This window comes from the organism of the source record quoted next, unplaced genomic scaffold, assembly GCF_019419815.1.
Source record: "Pyrus x bretschneideri cultivar Hongxiangsu unplaced genomic scaffold, Pyrus_bretschneideri_v1 Contig103, whole genome shotgun sequence".
Lineage (NCBI taxonomy): Eukaryota > Viridiplantae > Streptophyta > Magnoliopsida > Rosales > Rosaceae > Pyrus > Pyrus x bretschneideri.
In genome coordinates, this window is record NW_025999395.1 from 374,926 (window position 1) to 396,896 (window position 21,971).

The 21,971-nt window shown below is 38.8% G+C and overlaps 1 pseudogene; it reads left to right on the forward strand.

Annotated features, from left to right (window-relative positions):
• Positions 1 to 3,024: 3,024 nt before the first annotated feature.
• LOC103955518 overlaps positions 3,025 to 21,971 on the forward strand; it is a 62,661-nt pseudogene continuing 43,714 nt past the window's right edge.

The window sequence follows — 21,971 nt, forward strand, 5'->3', positions numbered from 1 at the left end:
AACAGCTAGGACAACATGTGAAAGCTGCAAATGGCATGTGTTTGCATGTGTATGTGCTGGAATTGGGGTGTGTTTGCACGACATTGAGTGTGGGATGAGTGATTTGTGGTGCAATGATGAAGAATGCATGTGGAATGGATGCAATGATGAAGGAATAATCTGGAAATGCAAGGTGGAAAGCTGGAAAGCATGTGAAGAATGCTGGAAAGGCAAGGGAAGTGCACGGCATGGGTGTTTTGGTGCATGTGTTGGCTGTTTTGTTTGTTGGTTAAAGCTTGTGTTTGCATGTGAATGTTGTTTGTGTGAAGTGTGTGTGAATGCATGTGGATTAAAGAGTGAATGGTGGCTGAAATAATGATGGAAAACAGCTAGGAGAAGTATGGAATGCATGTGAAATGTAAAGGGAAAAGCTGGAAATGGCTAGGAAGGTCAAGGCATAGACTTCTTTGGTGCAGAAATGGGTGTTGTTTGCATGTGAATTGAAGTTAGGGTGAATGATGATGAATGTATGTGGATTAAAGAATGAATGGTGGTGTAATGATGAAGTGTGATGGCTGAAAATGTCAAGGGAAATGCATGTGTTTGCACGGCAAAGAGGGAATGTTGGTGTGTGTAATTGCATGTGTGTGAATGTGGGTTAAAGTGATGCATGGCTAGGAAATGTGAGTGAATGATGTGCATGTGTGTGAATGCATGTGGAATAAAGAAGAGTATGGAAGTGAATAAATCATAATAGGGCTGCAAGTTTAAAGGGCTAGGGTTTAAGTACATAGAATGGGCCTAAAATAGGTTGGTTTGCATGGCATAGAATGTTTGATTGGGCTAGAGGTTTTCCATGGCTCAAAGGATTTGTTTGATTGGGCTAGGCCCTTTGTTTTATGTCCCCAAAGAGCATACAAGGCTTCAATTTCGTCCATCCTCTTTGCTCCATGATTAAGCTATCCAATCCATGCCCAAAAATGCCCCAAATAGCCTCAAAATGCACTTTCTTGCTCCCTAAGCCCTTAGAACCTGAAAACACACAAAAGAAGCATAAAGGACTAAAATAACTAAAGAAACATAACGTAAATGTACGAGAACAAGCCATTTAAGTCGCATGAATATGCTCCTATCATCAAACAACAAGACAAAAGAAGCAGAGATAGACCTATCCCAAACATGCATATCAAGAATATAAAGATTATGCTTCCACTCAACAATATCTTTAGTAATTGGTCTTTAGTAATTGGTCTCAATCTCCAAGGAATGTAACAATTATTTGGATAACACCAATAACAATCTTAGAATCTCCGTCCATACAAATATCATGAAAGCTCATCTTCTTAGCAAATTCTAAAGCATTATCCAGAGTTAAAGCATTCGTCATTGGGAAAGTGTTATTTCCCAGGTTCCTAGGCCCAAAGATCATAGGCTGCCCATTTTCATCTCTGATCACTAAATCAACAGCTGCATTGTTTCCCACCACAGCACCATCAAAATTGATCTTCATAAATGTGGACGCCGAGGGATGCCATTTGATGACACCGTAACCTGTCTTCTTCGTGTTATCTAGCATTGAACTTAAAGAAATACAAACCAACAACAATAGATAAGGAAATTGTTTTAGATAATATTACAGATTTTGGAACAAAAGGGTATTTTGGTAATTTCATTGGGATTGGGCTAGATATTTTGAATAGGTTGTTTTTTATCTTAATTTGTGTGCCTTGTGGGGCCATTTCTTTTGGATTTTATTCCCCCTAGCCCAACTCTCCTTTCTCCTCTCCCTTCCCCGTGACCTCCCTTATCTCTCTCTCCCCCTCACTTTACCTCTTTCTCTTTGGCTCTCCTCACCTCTCCTAACCTACATACACATGGCACCACTACCACACCATCTCTGGCGAGCCCTTAAACCACACCCCCAGATCACCACCCCTTGACGTTGGACCTTGTGAGCCATATGCCATGGAACCCCACAGTGACAGAGTCATTGTTCACTAACTTTCCCAGTGAGCTCCGACATAGTTCGTGGTATCTCCAACAATGGTAAGCTCCTAGAACCCCATAGATTGTGTCTTGGAGTGAGTTTGAGACGTCTTTGAGTAGTTTTTAGACAAAGAACCCTCGATAAAAGGCACTCCCCAGCTTTCCAACGAAACTTGAAGCTTGCAGGCCATTTTCTGGCCAACTCCGACCGCAACACGTCTTGAAATTGGTACGAATCTCTTCCTTGTTCCTAGGGCTTCATTTTGGTATATTGCATCATAGGTACCTTTATGTGCTTTGGTGCAATTATGTATGGCATTTCCATCCTCTCTTGTTTGCATGGCTCTTCGAAACTCTTCCGACCACAGCTATGACATCGGTTTACCGACATTCAACCGTTTTAGTATAGTTTTATTAATTGGTACCTTTATGTGCTTAGGTGCAATTGTGTATGGCATTTCTGTCCTCTCTTGTTTGCATGGCTCTTCGACGACAAAGTATCTGTGAATGGACCCCTTCCCAAATGCATACATGAAAAACATGATTTGTTGGTTACGTTTTATGAAACATTTATGAGTAAATTGGATTTACACTTTATGATATATTATGCTTTATCGACTTTACGTTCTTTGTGGTATATATGATTGAGTCATATACCTACTTATGAACGTGGTTTTATGATATGACTTTTTAGCTACTGGGTTCCGATTGAGATATATATAGAGGGAAGTGTTATTGGCACTCCAAAAATCTCATTCTACACTCCTCAGAAGTGTATTTTTCTTTCCAAATATAGAAAGTTTGGAGTGTAGAATGACATTTTTGGAGTGCCAATAACAATTCCCTATACATACATACATACATATGTATATTAGAAATATTATGTTTATGTTTATGTACTTATTTAGTGGTTATTCATATGAACTGCCTACAAGTGAATGATACTGCCTACAGCATGAATGATATCTATATATGGCTTTAGTCGGATGATGTAGGGGCCTATAAGTGAATGATATCTATATATGGCTTCGGTTGGGTGATGTAGGGGCCTACGGGCGAATGAAGGTTTGTATATTGGCTTTGGCCAAGAGATGTAGTGCCTACAGGCGGAAGATATTTATATTGGCCTATGGGTGGGAGATGTAGTACCTTCGGGTGATGCGAGAATTATACGCGCACAAATTAAACCCTCTTTTTGACAATTGTAGTATGGATGTAAGTAGGGATCGTTCTGGACCGGGGATTAGGAGGGATTGTTAACCACTTGGATTTGACTTCAAAAACGTAAAAACAAGATAAAACACTAAACTAGACTCAAAGAATGTGAAACTAAACGTTAAAACACTAAGACAAACCAAAAGACTCAAAATGCTTTAAAAACACAAACTAAATTGATTTCTAACTAAATTGAACAATAAAGTAAAGGGGGATTGGATTTGGACGACTTTAAACTAAAAATGGAAACTTGGAAACAAAACAAATTGTAAATATGGATTTGACGGAAATGAATGGATGGGAAGCTAGCTAAGGGGTTCATCTCCACATATGTTATACTTGCATACAAAACGATGTCTAATTGCTTTTCAATAAACCATGAATTCTCAACGCCCCGGGTTAATTAGGTCCGCTTAAATTAACCGTCAAGTTTTCCTTAAGTTAATGAATTGGATGATTGCATACGACAATCCAAAGCATTCCTCACAAGTTCCCTACATGAATTGCATAATAGAGATACAAGCAAGAATCATTAAGCATCATGAAAACTATAAGTGTTGACGAGGCATTCGTTACTATGATTGCATGAAACTTATGCCAAGAATATGTTTAACACGATTGTTTATAAGCAACCTCCACTACTTGTGAATATAAGTTCATAACTATTACGTGAAACTCACTTATATTCTAGCGTCAAATTCATGCATGAAAATTAAGCGTTCATTCTTAATAAACATACATAAATAGGTTATCAATCAAACAGTTAAACAAATTGAATTCACAACTTATGAAACGTAATTAAAAGTAATCAAATCATATTACAAACATAAACATAGTTTCGAATTACCCCCTAGCTAAAGGGGGTTTAGTTCCTCATAACTTTGAAATCAAAGAAACACCTAAACATTCCAACAACTCAAAACTTTGAATTGTATGAACGTTTAAGCACTCTTTTCTTCCATTTTTCATACGTACAAAACAAAGAGAATTAAAATGAAACTTTGAAATCAAAGAAACACCTAAACATTCCAACAACTCAAAACTTGAATTGTATGAACGTTTAGGCACTCTTCTCTTCCTCGTTGTTGTAGCACAAGGTTTAAGGATAGGTTGGTTGGGGGGATGGAAGTGTTGGGGAATTATGGAAATGGATGAGGATTGGTGGAAATGGAAGATGGTTTTTGGATTCTAAGGGAGAAAGGAATGTGTTTGTGGTGTGTTGTTGTGTTGTGAATGAGATGAGATTTGAATGAATGAATGCAAGGGTATTTATAGGAGGAGTGGAGATGTATATGGCTATTTGTTTAAGGTGTTTGTGGTTGCAATGATGAAGAATTGCATGTGGAAATAAAAGGGAAAATGTGGTGAAATGATGAAGTAGGAAGGTGGAAATGCATGTGACTTGTTTGTGGAATAAAGAATGAATGGTGGAATGATGAAGAGTTGCATAAAGAATGCATGTAGGGTTAGCTAGGTTGGCTTTGTTTGGGTGCATGTGTGTTAATGGTGGTTTTGCATGTGAATTGATGGATTGTTTTTTATGGAATGGATGGTTTTTTGCATGGCTTTTGAAGTGATTGTGGGCTTTGGAATTGGAAGGAAATGCATGGCCTTGGGGTTGGTTTAAGAGAGAATGGGCTAGGCCCTTTGTTTTATGTCCAAAATGAATACAAGGCCTTCAAATTCGTCCAACACTTTGGCTCCAATCATATGTTATCCATTCCAAGCCCAATTTTGCTCCAAAATGCTCCAAAATGCATCTTTTTGCTTCCTTAGCCATATGAACCTAAAAACACACGAAAATGGCTTAAACTACTAAAACAACTATGAATTAACAACATAGATGCACGAAAACAAGCTAAGTAAGTCGCCTAAATATGCTCCTATCAAACTCCCCCACACTTATCTTTTGCTAGTCCTCGAGCAAAACAGAATAAAAACAAACAAACAAAACGACACTAAACACGTAAAACACAACCTACACCTTCCAACAATCGTTTCAGGGATTTCCAATGCACATGACAAGTTAAAAATTATTATTCCCACAGAATTTAGCCATCTTTACCCTTAAGTACATTCTTAATCATAGTCACCACATACTAGTTCACAATTAAGCATTTAAAACCATGTTTTGAATGTAGTAACATGCCTTAGAGAATTTGCTCAATTCCTTACAAGATATGCACTCAATTTTCACTCAGATTTTCTAACTACACACCCTAATCTAGTCATATGTGAGAATATTGATGTAAACATGAAAACGAACACTCACATATATGTATCACAAAGAACGCAATTTTTGGAGTTAATAAGCATGTTTAGATTATGATCTCATGAATGGAATGCTACTACTTAGACGCGAGAACTAGTGACACCATATGCTCATACCAAGTTCAAACTCCACAAATTGAAACACATAACACTCAAGATTGAAGTCACGGGTTGTAATGGGGCTTGGGGCGTGTGGATAACAAAGAAGGGATATGGAAAACAAAGGTTCTTAAAGAAATAGTGAGCAAGGCAATTGAATCAACTTAGAATTCACTTTTGAATGAAAACTCAACTTTGGAACAAAAAGGGAGACAATTTAGGGCCAGAATTGGTGTTTTGAGCCCTTACTTCAATCACTCATTCTTTCATTTTTCAAGCTCTTTTTTCTTTCTTTCTTTTCTTTTCTGTTTTTCTTTTCTTTTGAAACTCAAAACATACTTAAGAACAAGCATTCCTTCTCCCACACTCATTTTCTTGCATAATGTAACTCAAAAGGAATTCAATTAAGTCATGCTCACTATCTTCTAAGAACAAAGGTGTGGATTATCCTAAACTAGGCTAGGTGAGGATAATGTGGGTTGACAAAGAATAAAGGCTAAACAAAGCTCAACGGGGGTAAAACTTACAACATATACGAAATATGGAAAGTGAGGTTATTTGGCTATGGTGGCAATTACACAACTTCATCTTGAATATGTTATGTAAATCAATAACATGCTTTGAATGAAATGGGCATGAGTTCTAGCATTTGGAACTATATGATGAAACGCCTTCTAAGTAGTAACCAAGCAAAGAATAATGAGATCATGCAACAACTTTAGAAAACAAGAAATCACAGATTATACTCTCCAAAGAACGTTATAGGCTCAAGTCTCTCAGGGTTGTAGCGTTTGTTTGAGTTCCTTCCTTCAAGCATGTTACATAACTAATTTTTTTCTTTTATGATTGCATGTGAAGTCATACATTATAACCATAACCAAGCATATACCAAGAGTAAATCAAACTTTTCTCCATGTTTCTAACTCTTTTTAACAGTCATGCAATTAGAAACCAAATCCTTATCATTGTGTTGGAAGGTGACCTACGACACAAAAACGACTCAAAACACTCTTTTTAGGCTTTTCAAAACATGTTTTTCAAATATTTTTTTTTTATGTGATTTTCGAATTTTTAAGTCAAAACACACTAAACACACTTAAAAACAGCAAGAAACAACATTTGAAGTTATGGTGGATAAAACCCTACGAATTTGCATCAAAACACTTTAGTAACTCCCCCACACTTAAATCAAACATTGTCCTCAATGTTAAAAACCACACTAAACACAAACAAACATATAAACAACAATTAAACATACTAAACATGGCAGAATGTATCTAACAAAGAGAAGAGTTTAGAGATGCAAATCTGGTTATGGAGTGTTCGTTCCATCTTCTCCTTGGTGATTGCAGTGAGGCTTGGATCTTTGTGATTCCACAGGCTTACTCTTGAATTGCGCTGCTCCCATCGTTGATTTTCCTTTGTGCTACTCTTGAACTGGGCAGCAGGCTTCCTTTGGTCTCCCCCGAAGGTCTGAGCTTCCTCCTCTTATCTGTTTCTTTGGAGTGCCAATAACAATTCAAAGTTTTGAATTGTAACAACATAGATGCACGAAAACAAGCTAAGTAAGTCGCCTAAATATGCTCTTCGAAACTCTTCCGACCACAGCTATGACATCGGTTTACCGACATTCAACCGTTTTAGTATAGTTTTATTAATTGGTACCTTTATGTGCTTAGGTGCAATTGTGTATGGCATTTCTGTCCTCTCTTGTTTGCATGGCTCTTCGACGACAAAGTATCTGTGAATGGACCCCTTCCCAAATGCATACATGAAAAACATGATTTGTTGGTTACGTTTTATGAAACATTTATGAGTAAATTGGATTTACACTTTATGATATATTATGCTTTATCGACTTTACGTTCTTTGTGGTATATATGATTGAGTCATATACCTACTTATGAACGTGGTTTTATGATATGACTTTTTAGCTACTGGGTTCCAATTGAGATATATATAGAGGGAAGTGTTATTGGCACTCCAAAAATCTCATTCTACACTCCTCAGAAGTGTATTTTTCTTTCCAAATATAGAAAGTTTGGAGTGTAGAATGACATTTTTGGAGTGCCAATAACAATTCCCTATACATACATACATACATACATATGTATATTAGAAATATTATGTTTATGTTTATGTACTTATTTAGTGGTTATTCATATGAACTGCCTACAAGTGAATGATACTGCCTACAGCATGAATGATATCTATATATGGCTTTAGTCGGATGATGTAGGGGCCTATAAGTGAATGATATCTATATATGGCTTCGGTTGGGTGATGTAGGGGCCTACGGGCGAATGAAGGTTTGTATATTGGCTTTGGCCAAGAGATGTAGTGCCTACAGGCGGAAGATATTTATATTGGCCTATGGGTGGGAGATGTAGTACCTTCGGGCGAATGAACTTAGTTTATACAAAGTTTTCCTTCAAGTGGTATCAAGAGCCTATGTCTAGTAGTTCGTGAACCATTTTGGGTTATCGATATTCATGGGTTTGATTTTGCTTCCATATTAAAAATGTATTAATGTTGGTTGCCTACTTTGTTTGTAATTTGATTTGGAAAGCCATGTATCTCAATAGTAGTAGATATGGGTAGAAATGAGCATGTATTTTGTAACTAAAATTTTGGAAAATTTTAGTTGGGGATTTTCAGCTAAAATGGGAAGTGTGGATTTTTGGGCTCCTATTGTCTTGTTACTTGAGAATTAAGTTGAAATAAGGATCCCTAAGGTAGCTACATAGTTGATAGCTTTGTTAACCATGTTACAATGGTTTTAAAATGAGTTGTGTGAATGAAAATGTGCATGGAACTTTCATGGGTTTTCTTTGAATGTTCTTCATTGTTCTTCATGAGTTCAAGAAAAGTGTTTGGATTTGATACACAAATGTTGTGGTCAACTTGATGGTGCATGTTTATGTGCTTTGTGTTCACACTACCACCATATCCTCGCACTTTTGAACTCTGAAAATTTGCAATTTTTCAATTTTCAAGTATGAATTTTGAAATTTTTGAAAACTTTGAAATTTTGAAGTTTGAATCTTGAAATTTCATCAAAATTTTCACTCATGCTCACCCCTCCAAATGAAGGAAGATTTGTGAAAAACATGTTCATTTAAGCAACATCAATAGCATGCAATTAATAATTAAAGGCGGAATCATGCTTGTATGCACTTAAAACAAAACATTTACCCATGAAATTCAAAGCCTAGTAGATAGGTGAACCAAGACTCAACTCAAAACAAAGTGAGTTGAGAAATCAATACCTTTGTAGATTCCTCTTTTGCATAAGCAAAGGCTAATCACCCAAAGAGAGGGCCTTCATTCCTTGCATCTTAGATCCATGGATTTGGATGGATGAAAAAGTTTCTCCAAGTTCCCAAAATTGAGAACCTCTAATGATTCATCACCAAGGCATAATGTAGAAGAAATAAGTGACCTTGGAGGAGTTTGACTGCTAGATGATCCCTCCAAGGTGGCCTAAATTTTAGAGAGAAAGGAGAGCTTGTGTTCTCATCCTTTCCCCAAAAATTACCATATGTAAATTTTTAGGCTATAAACGTCCTTTATATAGTCCCTTCAAATAAGTGACCTAACGGACCAAAAGCCCTATTCTTCTAACATGGCAAGCCTATAGGGTTTATTGGGCTTTCAAGCCTTTTGTTTATTCAAGTTGTCATACAACTTGAGTTAATGGGCTTGACATTCAAATCCCATTGGGCCTTGCGGCCCAAAACTAACCCGAGGTCTTTAACGAACTTATTCGTTTGATTAATTAACATATTAATTAATCCTAGCCTTAGATAAATAATTAAACCATTTCATTATTCTTACTCATCTCCGTTGTTTCTTCAAACTCTACCTTACTCGGTGAACGATCCATTAGGCTCCTTTTAGCGAGGCAGTGGGCGATTAAAACTCTTTCTAATCGATTGTGAATTGAAACTTACTTTCAATTCTCCCGTTAGTGATAATACACTTTTAGGGCTTCCACAAACCATGGTTGACGCCTAGCAGCATGTCATGGTTACCCAAGCTAATCAGAAGAGGTGGATAACCTATTCAGTTTTAGGATTACAAATGCAATACGGTCTTTCTCTAATACAATACTCTTGACCACATTGTTTGGTTTGATAGTTTATTCATGTCTACTATCCAATGTGAGTCTTGTGCTTGTATGATTACCTTGAATGTGATTTAGAACACATTCCTAAATCTCATTCATACTTTGGCCAAAGATTCTTAATCATATCATAGAGTATTCTCCCTCAAACAGTTTGAAGGTTAGAGATCCCTTGTTGCGCATTCACTTGCCTCCATGGCTAAGTGGCTTAACCCCAACGATGCCATGGACACCCTCCTGATGGCGTGACTTTGACATAATCAAAGATTAAGGACCTAACCACAAGACAACTGTGATGCCTCAGGTCAAAAGACTAATTTGCATTATCCCAACCATGAGTTCTCATGTGACATGAATATGAGAACTCTTCGTTGATCGTGTTCAGTGAACTCATTCTCTATTGAGCACCTACGTACTTGTCTTGATGTCACACACACCAATGACTCGAGACTAGTCACTCTCCCTGAGAGAAGACATAGCACGTACTGATCTTAACGGACTGTCAATGCCCAATTGACAATCCTATGATCAGGAACGTTTAGGATGTGTCAACGAAAGAATGGTCTCATGAATCTAACTTCTTTAGATCGCATTCTTCCAATCACATATTCCTTGGACTTATCGTTTAAGCATATAACATTTATATGAGACGGCTCAAACAATAATGTTTGCCCTTAATATTAAACTAGATTAGTTTAACATGTGAAATGTCCATAAAGTATCATCATATGATTGGTTTTAGGGCACATTTCCAACAATCTCCCACTTGCACTAGAGCCAATCAGCTTAGTCATCAGTGATGATACCTCTTCTGTAGTCATTTCATAAATGGCTGAGTAGTAGGCCTAAACAATGGATATCTATATGTTATCCATAGAAGCAACCTTGAGAATAACGACGTCACCATTATACATGATTGATAGGCGCATATTCATGCGACTTAATTAGCTTGTTCTCGTGCATTTATGTTGTGTTTACTTATCTATTTCAGTGTTTAAGGCCACTTTTGTGTATTTTCAGATTATAAGGCCAAAGTGTGCAAGAAGATGCAAATTGGAGTCTTTTGGAGCGAAAGAGGAATGAATGAGTTGAAGACTTGAAGAAACGACGAATTCCTACGCCAACGATGAATTCTTACCAAAACGAAGAATCCTACTCAAACAAGGCTTCCTATTTTAGGAAAGTTGACCCGAAGTTTCCCGTTTTGGTAACCTTTCCTAATCTTAAACGTCCGCATTTTCTAGCCACTTTGAAGTCCTTGTAGGCGCTTTAGGACACAAAACCAAGGCCCTAGCCGCACCCTTTAATCTTTCCCTCTTTAATTTCTGATTTTATTTCCTAAATTCTAGAAGCCTTTGAATTTATTTTCGTTAATAAAAATAAGCTAGGAACCAAACATATTTAAAACTCTAGGTTTTACATACTTAGCCGCACCTTTCCATATCCTCCCCTTAAATCCGTAGCCTTCCATTTTATTTTCATTTTTATAATAAAACAAAACAGCCACAAAAATCCCATTAGCCTTACAAGGCCGTGGCCCCCCCATTTATCAAAGTTAACCCTAATAAACCAAAAAGAAATCAAGGCCGTGATTATTCTCCCATAATTCCCATCTTCACGCAGCCACCAAGATCCCATTTTACTCCCTCACAACCCGTGCATTCCAAAAACCCTAGGCCATTCACTCCATTCATTCCCATTATTCATTCCAAAACCGTGCATTCCACTAACCCTAAATAAAATATTCAGCCATAATACCATTCCATTTAAGCCGCAAAAATCCCATTCATTTTTCCATTCTTTATTCAGCCATTCTCCCATTCAATCAATCCGTCCACACTAATCCATCATTCACACCCTAATTTTTACACATCCAGCCGCAGCACCATATATTTTATTTCTTCTCTGCCGTGCAAAGAGGGCAGCCATTCCACACTTTTTCCAGCATTGCCGCAGCCATTCCCCCCATTGCAGCCACCTTACAAGCCTTCCTACACCATCCACACCCATTGCCGAGCCATTAAACCACCATAAAACCTATCTATAACCCAGAAATTCACCCAAAAATCATAAAAACCCCAATCTGCCGCAGCAAGGAGAAGAGGAAAGAGGAGCTTCGACGCGCACCAATTCACGAGGATTCGTTGGGCGTTCTAGGTGTAATCAATCCTTTGTGCTTTATGTTTAAATTCATTTGTAATTCTCTTTTTGTGACCATGAGAGGCTAAATCCCCCTAGTTAGCTAGGGGGTGATTCGAAACCATGTTTATGCTTGCAATATGAATTGATTACTTTTGGTTGGAATTTCATAAGTTGTGGATTCAATTCGTTCATCTATTTGATTGATAACTTATTTATGTATGTTGATTGAGAGTGCACGCTTAGTTTTCATGCATGAATATGATGCTAGATTATGAGGGAGTTTCACCTAATAGTTACAATCTTATAATCACAAGTAGTGAAGGTCGCTTGAAAACGATCGCGTTGAATGAATTCTTAGCATAAGTTTCATGCAATTCATAGTAACAAATGCTTCGTCAATGCTTATGTTTTTCATAGAACTTAATGATTCTTGCTTGTATCTCTATTATGCAATTCATGTAGGGAACTTGTAGGGAATGTTTTGGGTTGTCGTATGCAATCATCCAACTTAATAACTTGTGGAAAAACTGAGGGTTAATTAGTGCAATTCACGGTTAATTTGGGGCGTTGAGTTTCATAATTTATCGAAAAACCAACTGAAAATCAAAGTGTATCCAAGTGTGACATGTGTGGAGAAGAACCTTCTAGCTAGCATTCATCCATATTTTCATCACATTCATATTTACATTCTGCCTTTAAATTACAATCGTTGCATTTAGTTTAATTTCGTCAAAACCTCAATCCCCCTTTACTTTAGTGTCCAATTTAGTTAGAAAGTGTCTTAGTTTGTGTTTATAAGCGTTTTGTATTCTTTGAGTCTTTTGATTTGTTTTAGTGTTTTATTGTTTAGCTTTGCATTCTTTGAGTCTAGTTTAGTGTTTTTAACGTTTGTTTTACGTTTTTGAGTCAGTTTCCAAGTGATTTAGTAATCCCTCCTAATCCGCGGTCTAGAACGATCCCTACTTGCATTTTTACTACAATTGTCACAAGAGGGTTTTAATTTGTGTGCTTACTTAGTTCGCATCAAATTTTTGGCGCCGTTGCCAGGGATTAGCAACTTTGCTAATCCCTTGGATTGTTTAATTTCTGTTTATTTATTTATTTTGTTGAAGTTTCTGATTTTGTTTTTTTTTCCTTGTTTTAGGTACTAGTGCATGACTCGGAGTTCTCAACCGATTTGTGAGCATATCTCAGACTTTGACAGCGATTTTGAGAGGACTTTGAGACGGACGAAGAAGCATCACGAATCAAATCCGCCAAGCCCGGAACCTGAGCTTGAAGAACAAGTTCTAGAAGAGGAAGAAGAGGCCACGGCAGGGATCTTTGAGGAACCCATGGCAAGGGCATTTGAAGAGCCACAAGTTATGGCCGTAGACAACCGGACACTTAAGGAGCTTTCTGCTTCCGGATTGGCTAATGCAGCACCTTTGTGCATTCAATACCCCCCGGCTGCCCAAGGTAAGACAGATGAGTTTGAATTAATGTCAAGTTTGCTTCATCATATTCCTAAATACCATGGCTTGTCCATGGAAGATCCTAACAAACATCTGAAAGAATTTGAAGTAGTTTGCTCTAGTATGACTCCCATCACTGTTGACGGAAAGATTTTGAAGATGAAGGTTTTCCCATTCTCTTTGATGGATAAAGCCAAAGATTGGTTATATGAGTTAGCTCCCGGAACCGTTACATCGTGGGAGAGCATGAAGAGGGCCTTTCTGGAGAAGTTTTTCCCAACTTCTCGCATCATCCTCCTACGCAAAAAGATAAGTGGAATCCAGCAAGAAGAAGGTGAGTCTTTCCCTACGTATTATGAACGATTTAAATCACTTGTTGCTTCTTGTCCACAGCATCAGATGAAGGAGGAGTTGCTCTTGCAATACTTCTACGAGGGGCTCCTACCTATCGAACGTCAAATGCTCGACGCATCGGCGGGTGGAGCATTGGTGGACAAAACGCCCAGGGATGCCAAGGTCTTGATCGCTAACCGAGCATTGAACGCTCAACAGTATGAGGGAGTAGGCCAAAGAGGACCTCCACGACACCAAGTACATGAGGTAAGTTCAACGTCCGATCTTCATTCACAATTGGCTAATCTTACTTCTATTGTTTCACAGATGGCCGAGGGAATGAAGATGCAAGGACCTGTGGTATGTGGTGTATGTTCTATCCAAGGACATGCCTCTGAAAAGTGTCCTCAACTCATCGAGAATGGCGGATGGGAGAGTGCGAATGCCATTGGGTTTTAAAGCCAAAATCAGTCAAGACATGATCCGTACTCCAACACGTATAATCCGGGGTGGCGAGACCACCCAAATTTCAAGTGGAGGGATTCCCAGCAACCTCAGAACCAAGGAGGCTTTAGGCAGCAACCCCCGGGGTTCTTTCCCAAACCTTACGGCCCACCCCAAAATCAAGCCCAATCCGGCCCAAGTGCCTCAGGTACGTCTCTTGACAATGATGCACTTCTTAAGATACTAACTAAGTTGTCTAATGGGCAGGAAGATCAAGCGAAGGCTATGCAAAATCAAGATAAGAGGGTGGATCAACTTGAGAAACAAATTGGGCAGATTGCTGAGTTTGTAGGTAAGTTTCGAGATCCCGGACAACTCCCTAGTTCCACCATTCCAAATCCGAAGGGAGGCTTCGAAAGCGCAAAGGCCATACAATTGAGAAGTGGAAAAGAAGTCGGGGCATGTCCTACACCATCACCATCAAGCCCCGAAGAGGATGAAAAACGAAGAATCGAAGAGGAAGAAACAAGGTTGCCCACGGCAAAGGTGATCCCATCATTGCCGCAAGTCCCTATGGTCCCAAATCTGCCCAATTCGGCCAATAAAGGTAAAAATGTGTTAAATTCAGTTCCTACTAATGTTTTCCCTTCGAATGTTCCTTTTCCTAGTAGGTTCAGGCAAACGAAGAAAGAAGAAGCTGAAAAGGACATCCTTGAGACGTTTCGTAAAGTTCAAGTGAACATACCCCTGTTGGATGCAATAAAGCAAGTCCCGAGGTATGCCAAGTTCTTAAAGGAGCTTTGCAACACTAGGAAGAGGATGTCGACCAAGGAAGTGGTAAAGGTAGGTGAGAATGTGTCCGCCATCTTGCAACGCAAACTACCGCCCAAATGCAAGGATCTAGGTAGTTTTACCATTCCTTGTGTCATTGGGAATACTAGATTTGAATCTGCCATGCTTGATTTAGGTGCTTCTATAAATGTTATGCCATATTCCATTTATGCATCTATGAACTTAGGAGCATTGAAAAATGATGGGGTAATAATACAATTGGCCGATAGATCTAACGCCTATCCAAAGGGAGTTTTGGAAGATGTTCTTGTACAGGTTAATCATTTGGTCTTCCCGGCGGATTTCTATGTCCTTGAAATGGATGAATCGGACCATGCTCCTTCGCTGCCCATTCTACTTAGAAGGCCATTCATGAAGACGGCCCGGATGAAGATTGACGTGTATAGTGGAACTTTGTCCATGGAATTCGATGGGGAAGTTGTTAATTTTAATCTTTCTGATTCCATTAAATACCCTAGTGAGGACCATTCATGCTTTTCTATTGATATAATTGACTCTTTGGCGCAGGGATATCTTGACGATTTGAATGACGATGCGCTTGAAAAAGTCATTACACGAGGCATGGAACTCAAAACAAAGGGGACAGATTGCATGCATGCCCACAGCACACACTCTCTACTCCATGCCGTGCCCCCTAGTGAGGAATTACTTGAAGTTGTGGCTGCCCTTGAGTCCTCACCTAAGCTTGATGGTAAGTATACTACCCGTGAGTCCATTCCCATTTCGACTAACAAATTGCTTCCATCTATAATTCAGGCACCTACCCTTGATCTCAAACCATTACCGGGCCATTTGAAGTACATTTTCTTGGGGGAAGAGGAGACATTGTCGGCCATCATTTCTTCATCACTCACGGCACAAGAAGAGGAGAAACTAGTGCGTGTTTTGAAGGAGTTCAAATCTGCCCTGGGTTGGACGTTGGCCGATATCAAAGGTATTAGTCCCACTACATGTATGCATCACATATTTCTTGAGGAGGGGGCCAAACCAACTAGAGAGGCTCAACGCCGTCTTAACCCTCCGATGATGGAAGTTGTGAAGAAGGAGATAATCAAGCTGTTAGATTGTGGAGTTATCTATCCTATCTCGGATAGTAAGTGGGTTTCGCCTATCCAATGCGTGCCGAAGAAATCTGGAGTGACAATTGTGGAGAACGCAGAGAATGAGCTAGTGCCCACTCGAGTCCAAACCGGTTGGCGCGTGTGCACGGATTATAGGAAGATAAACGCCACCACGAGGAAGGACCACTTCCCATTGCCGTTCCTAGATCAAATGTTGGAAAGGTTAGCGGGTCATTCATTTTATTGTTTTCTTGATGGATATTCTGGTTATAATCAAATTGTTATTGCCCCGGATGATCAAGAAAAGACTACTTTTCCATGCCCCTTTGGTACATTTGCTTATCGTCGCATGCCATTTGGTTTATGTAATGCACCTGCTACATTTCAAAGATGCATGATGAGCATATTTTCTGATTATGTCGAGAAAATCATTGAGGTTTTTATGGATGATTTCAGTGTGTTTGGTAATTCATTTGATGGTTGTTTGAGTAATCTTAGTTTGATTTTGAACCGTTGTGTTGAAACAAATCTTGTGCTTAATTGGGAAAAATGTCACTTCATGGTTAAACAAGGTATTGTTTTAGGACATATTATTTCTGAAAAAGGCATTGAAGTAGATAAATCTAAGGTAGACCTTGTTCGTCACTTACCCGCTCCAACTTCGGTTAAAGAGGTTTGTTCGTTTCTTGGTCATGCAGGTTTTTATAGGCGGTTCATTAAGGATTTCTCAAAGATTGCATAGCCACTCTGCCGACTGCTGCAAAAGGAGGTGCCGTTTGAGTTTGATGATGCATGCTCCACGGCATTCAAGCACCTCAAGGAGGCTCTCACTTCGGCTCCCATTATCACACCTCCAGATTGGAGCCTTCCATTCGAGTTGATGTGCGATGCTTCGGACTATGCGATTGGTGCTGTTTTGGGGCAGCGAAAGGACAAACAACCTCATGTTATTTATTATGCATCTAGAACATTAAATGATGCTCAATTAAATTACTCAACCACTGAAAAAGAATTACTTGCTGTGGTATTTGCATTAGATAAGTTTCGGTCATACTTACTTGGGACTAAAGTTATTATTTTTACTGATCATGCAGCTCTCAAGTATTTGCTCACGAAGAAGGAGGCCAAGCCTAGACTAATTCGATGGCTTTTGCTCTTACAAGAGTTTGACATTGAGATTCGGGATAAGAAGGGCGTGGAGAATGTGGTGGCTGACCACCTAAGCCGAATGGTGCATAATGAGGAGTCCCTACCCATTGCAGAGACATTTCCCGATGAACAATTAATGTCTATCCAGGTAAGTGAGCCTTGGTATGCCGATATAGTTAATTTTTTGGTGTCAAAACGTATTCCAAGTGAGTTCAATAGGCACCAACGTGACAAACTTAGGCATGATGCACGGTTTTATGTGTGGGATGATCCATACTTATGGAAATTTTGTCCCGATCAGATTATACGTCGTTGTGTGCATGATTCTGAATGTCATTCAATCTTGAGTTTTTGTCATACATATGCATGTGGAGGGCACTTTGGCACGCAATGCACGGCCCTCAAAGTGTTACAATGTGGATTTTATTGGCCTAGTATTTTCAAGGATGCTAGAACGTTTTGCTTAACATGTGATAAATGCCAAAGAATGGGTGGCATTAGTGCAAAGGACCAAATGCCGCAGGTTTCTATCCTAAATGTTGAAATTTTTGATGTCTGGGGTATTGATTTTATGGGTCCCTTCCCTTCATCGTATGGTTTCATGTATATTTTGCTTGCGGTTGATTATGTGTCAAAATGGGTGGAAGCCAAGGCCACCCGGACTAATGATTCTAAAGTGGTTGCAGAGTTTATTAGAACTAACATTTTTGCAAGGTTTGGAATGCCACGAGTGATCATTAGTGATGGAGGGTCACACTTTTGCAATCGGACCATTGAAGCGTTATTAAGGAAATACCATGTCACCCATAAGGTTTCTACACCTTACCATCCTCAAACGAATGGCCAAGCCGAGGTTTCCAATCGAGAGATCAAGCAAATACTCGAGAAGACTATTGGGCCAACAAGGAAGGATTGGAGCTTACGGTTAGATGATGCACTTTGGGCGTATCGTACGGCGTACAAAACTCCCATTGGGATGTCACCCTTTCGACTTGTCTATGGCAAGGCGTGCCATCTTCCCGTTGAATTGGAGCACAAAGCACTTTGGGCCATCAAGAAGTTTAACATGAACCTCGATAAAGCAGGAAGTCAAAGGAGATGGCAATTAAATGAGCTTGATGAGATAAGGCACGAGGCGTATGATAATGCAAGCATTTACAAGCAAAAGACTAAAGCTTTCCATGACAACATGATCCGTGGGAAATCATTCTCAATTGGGCAGAAAATGCTATTGTTCAATTCCCGTTTACGTTTGTTTCCTGGTAAGTTACGTTCTAAGTGGATTGGACCATTTGTTATTACTAATGTTTTTGTTCATGGTGCAGTCCAAATCCAAGGCTTGAAAACGGGACATGAATTCAAGGTGAACGGGCATCGTTTGAAGCCCTATTATGACACCTTTGTGGAGCATGCCGTGGATGACATACCCTTGGAAGCCGTGGGCCCTAGTAAGGAGTGAAGAAGGTTTCGTCCGGCTGGAAGACGTTAAAGCAAGCGCTACTTGGGAGGCAACCCATGCAATCAACAAAGGAAGAACTTGGGAATCGCTCCACACTCAGATTTGCGTTTCTAAACCCTTTCCTTTGTTGCTTACTTTATGTTTTGTGTAATGTTTTTAATTGTGTTTAAAACATTGAGGACAATGTTTAGTTTAAGTGTGGGGGGGTAACATTTTGTTTTGAGACTTTGTGCATGAAATTCGTAGGGTATTACCACCTAACATGTCTAAACTTGTTCTTTGCTGTTTTTAAGTGTTTTTAAGCTATTTTAGAGTGTGTTGTCTTAAAAATCCGAAAATACCATAAAAATTTGAAAAAAAGTGTTTTGAAAAACCCAAAAAGAGTTGTTTTTGTGTGTTTGTTTGTGTCGTAGGGTACCTTCCAACACAATGATGAGGATTTGGTTTTTAATTGCATGACGGTTAAAGAAAGTTACAAACATGGTTGGACGTTTGATATACTCTTTGGTTTATGCTTAGTTGTAGTTATAGTTTACGAATTCACATGTAATCACAAATGATAAAAATCAGTTTTTGTAACATGCTTGAAGGAAGGAACTTAAACAAACGCTACATCCCTGTGAGACTTGAGCCTAAACGTTATTTGGAGAGTTATAATCTATGCATCATTGTTTTCTAAGTCGTTGTATGATCTCATTATTCTTTGCCTGGTTACTACTCAGAAGGCGTTTCATCACTTAGTTCCAAATGCTAGAACTCATGCCCATTTCATTCAAAGCATGTTATTGATTTGCATAACACATATTCAAGATGAAGTTGTGTAGTGAACACCATAGCCAAATTGCCATATTTCCCTTTTCATTTGTTTTGTAGGATTTAACCCGTTGAGCCTTGTGTAGCCTATGTTCTTTGTTGACCCACATTCTCCTCGCCTAGCCTAGATTAGGACCATCCTTACCCTTGTTCTTGAAGCATAGTAAGCATGAATGAATTCCCTTTGATTAATGTGTGGCAAAAAATAAGTGTGGGGGAAGGATTATTGATGTGAGTTGATGTGCTATAGGCACGGCTAGAAAAAAAAAAAAAAAAAAAAAAAAAAAAAGAAAAAGAAAGAAAAAGAAGTGAAAAAGAGTTGAAAAGTATTGGTTGTTGAAGTAAGGGCCCAAAACAATGAATTAGGCCCTAAGAGTTGTTTGAATCTCCCTTATTTGTTTAAAAGTTGATTTCTGCATTCTAAGGGAATTCTAGGTCTTAATTTCATTACTTTACTTACTATTGCTTAAAGAACTTTTGTTTATCCCTACCTTTCCTTGTTAGCCAACACCCCAAGGCCCGTTACAACCCTTGACTTCTATCTTGAGTGTTATGCATTTCAATGGTGGAGTTTGAATTTGGTATGAGCATATGGTGTCACTGGTTCTCGCATCTAAGTAGTAGCATTCCATTCATGAGATCATATCTAAACACGTGTAATTACTCCAGAAATTGCTTTCTTTGTTATAACGTATGTGAGTACTAGTCTTTCATGTTTACATCAATCTTCTCACATATAACTAGTGTAGGGTGTGTAGTCAGAAATATCTGAGTGAAAATTGAGTGCATAACTAGTGAGGAATTGAGGGAATTCTCTAAGGCATGTTACTACATTCAAAATGTGTTTTAATTGATTAAATGCGAACTAGTGAATGGTGACTATGATTAAGTATGTGCTCGAGGGGAAAGAAGACTAAAAGCTATGTGAGTAATGATCTTTGACATGTCATGTTTCATTGGAAATCCCTGAGGCAATCGTTGGAAGGTTTAGGTTTTGTTTGTTTGCTTTGTTTCGTCTTGGTTACTTTAGTTGTTTTGTTTTGCTCGAGGACTAGCAAAAGTTAAGTGTGGGGGAATTTGATAGGCGCATATTCATGCGACTTAATTAGCTTGTTCGCGTGCATTTATGTTGTGTTTACTTATCTATTTCAGTGTTTAAGGCCACTTTTGTGTATTTTCAGATTATAAGGCCAAAGTGTGCAAGAAGATGCAAATTGGAGTCTTTTGGAGCGAAAGAGGAATGAATGAGTTGAAGACTTGAAGAAACGACGAATTCCTATGCCAACGATGAATTCTTACCAAAACGAAGAATCCTACTCAAACAAGGCTTCCTATTTTAGGAAAGTTGACCCGAAGTTTCCCGTTTTGGTAACCTTTCCTAATCTTAAACGTCCGCATTTTCTAGCCACTTTGAAGTCCTTGTAGGCGCTTTAGGACACAAAACCAAGGCCCTAGCCGCACCCTTTAATCTTTCCCTCTTTAATTTCTGATTTTATTTCCTAAATTCTAGAAGCCTTTGAATTTATTTTCGTTAATAAAAATAAGCTAGGAACCAAACATATTTAAAACTCTAGGTTTTACATACTTAGCCGCACCTTTCCATATCCTCCCCTTTAATCCGTAGCCTTCCATTTTATTTTCAATTTTATAATAAAACAAAACAGCCACAAAAATCCCATTAGCCTTACAAGGCCGTGGCCCCCCCATTTATCAAAGTTGATAGGAGCATATTTAGGCGACTTACTTAGCTTGTTTTCGTGCATCTATGTTGTTAATTCATAGTTGTTTTAGTAGTTTAAGCCATTTTCGTGTGTTTTTAGGTTCATATGGCTAAGGAAGCAAAAAGATGCATTTTGGAGCATTTTGGAGCAAAATTGGGCTTGGAATGGATAGCATATGATTGGAGCCAAAGTGTTGGACGAATTTGAAGGCCTTGTATTCATTTTGGACATAAAACAAAGGGCCTAGCCCATTCTCTCTTAAACCAACCCCAAGGCCATGCATTTCCTTCCAATTCCAAAGCCCACAATCACTTCAAAAGCCATGCAAAGAACCATCCATATCATCATAAACAATCATGCACTCCACATGCATTTCCACCCTTACAAGACCCTAAACATATCATCCACACAAATCTGCCATCATTCACACATTTCTCCACTCATTGCCGTGCACATTCACTCACCACTCCACATGCATTCATCAACATATCTAGTTGTCACTCACATGCATTTCTTTCATCATTTCCAACCCACATGTTCCTTTAATCATTCACACATACACCCATTCACCACCAGAAATCATCCTTGCTGTGAGTTCCCATCAGATTTCCATCATATTCACATGCATTCCATCCTTTAAAACATTGCACATGCATCCATAATCATTCATTTCAGCCATTCCACATGCACTCATCATCATCACTCTAGCTTTAATTCACATGCACATTCAACATTCCAGAAATTCTCCCATGCCGTGCACATTCTCCTTTCATTTCTGTCAAAGCACATGCATTCCCTTCATAAATAATTCACATGCATTCATCATCATTACCCCTTTAATCCACATGCTCTCCCATTTCAGATTCA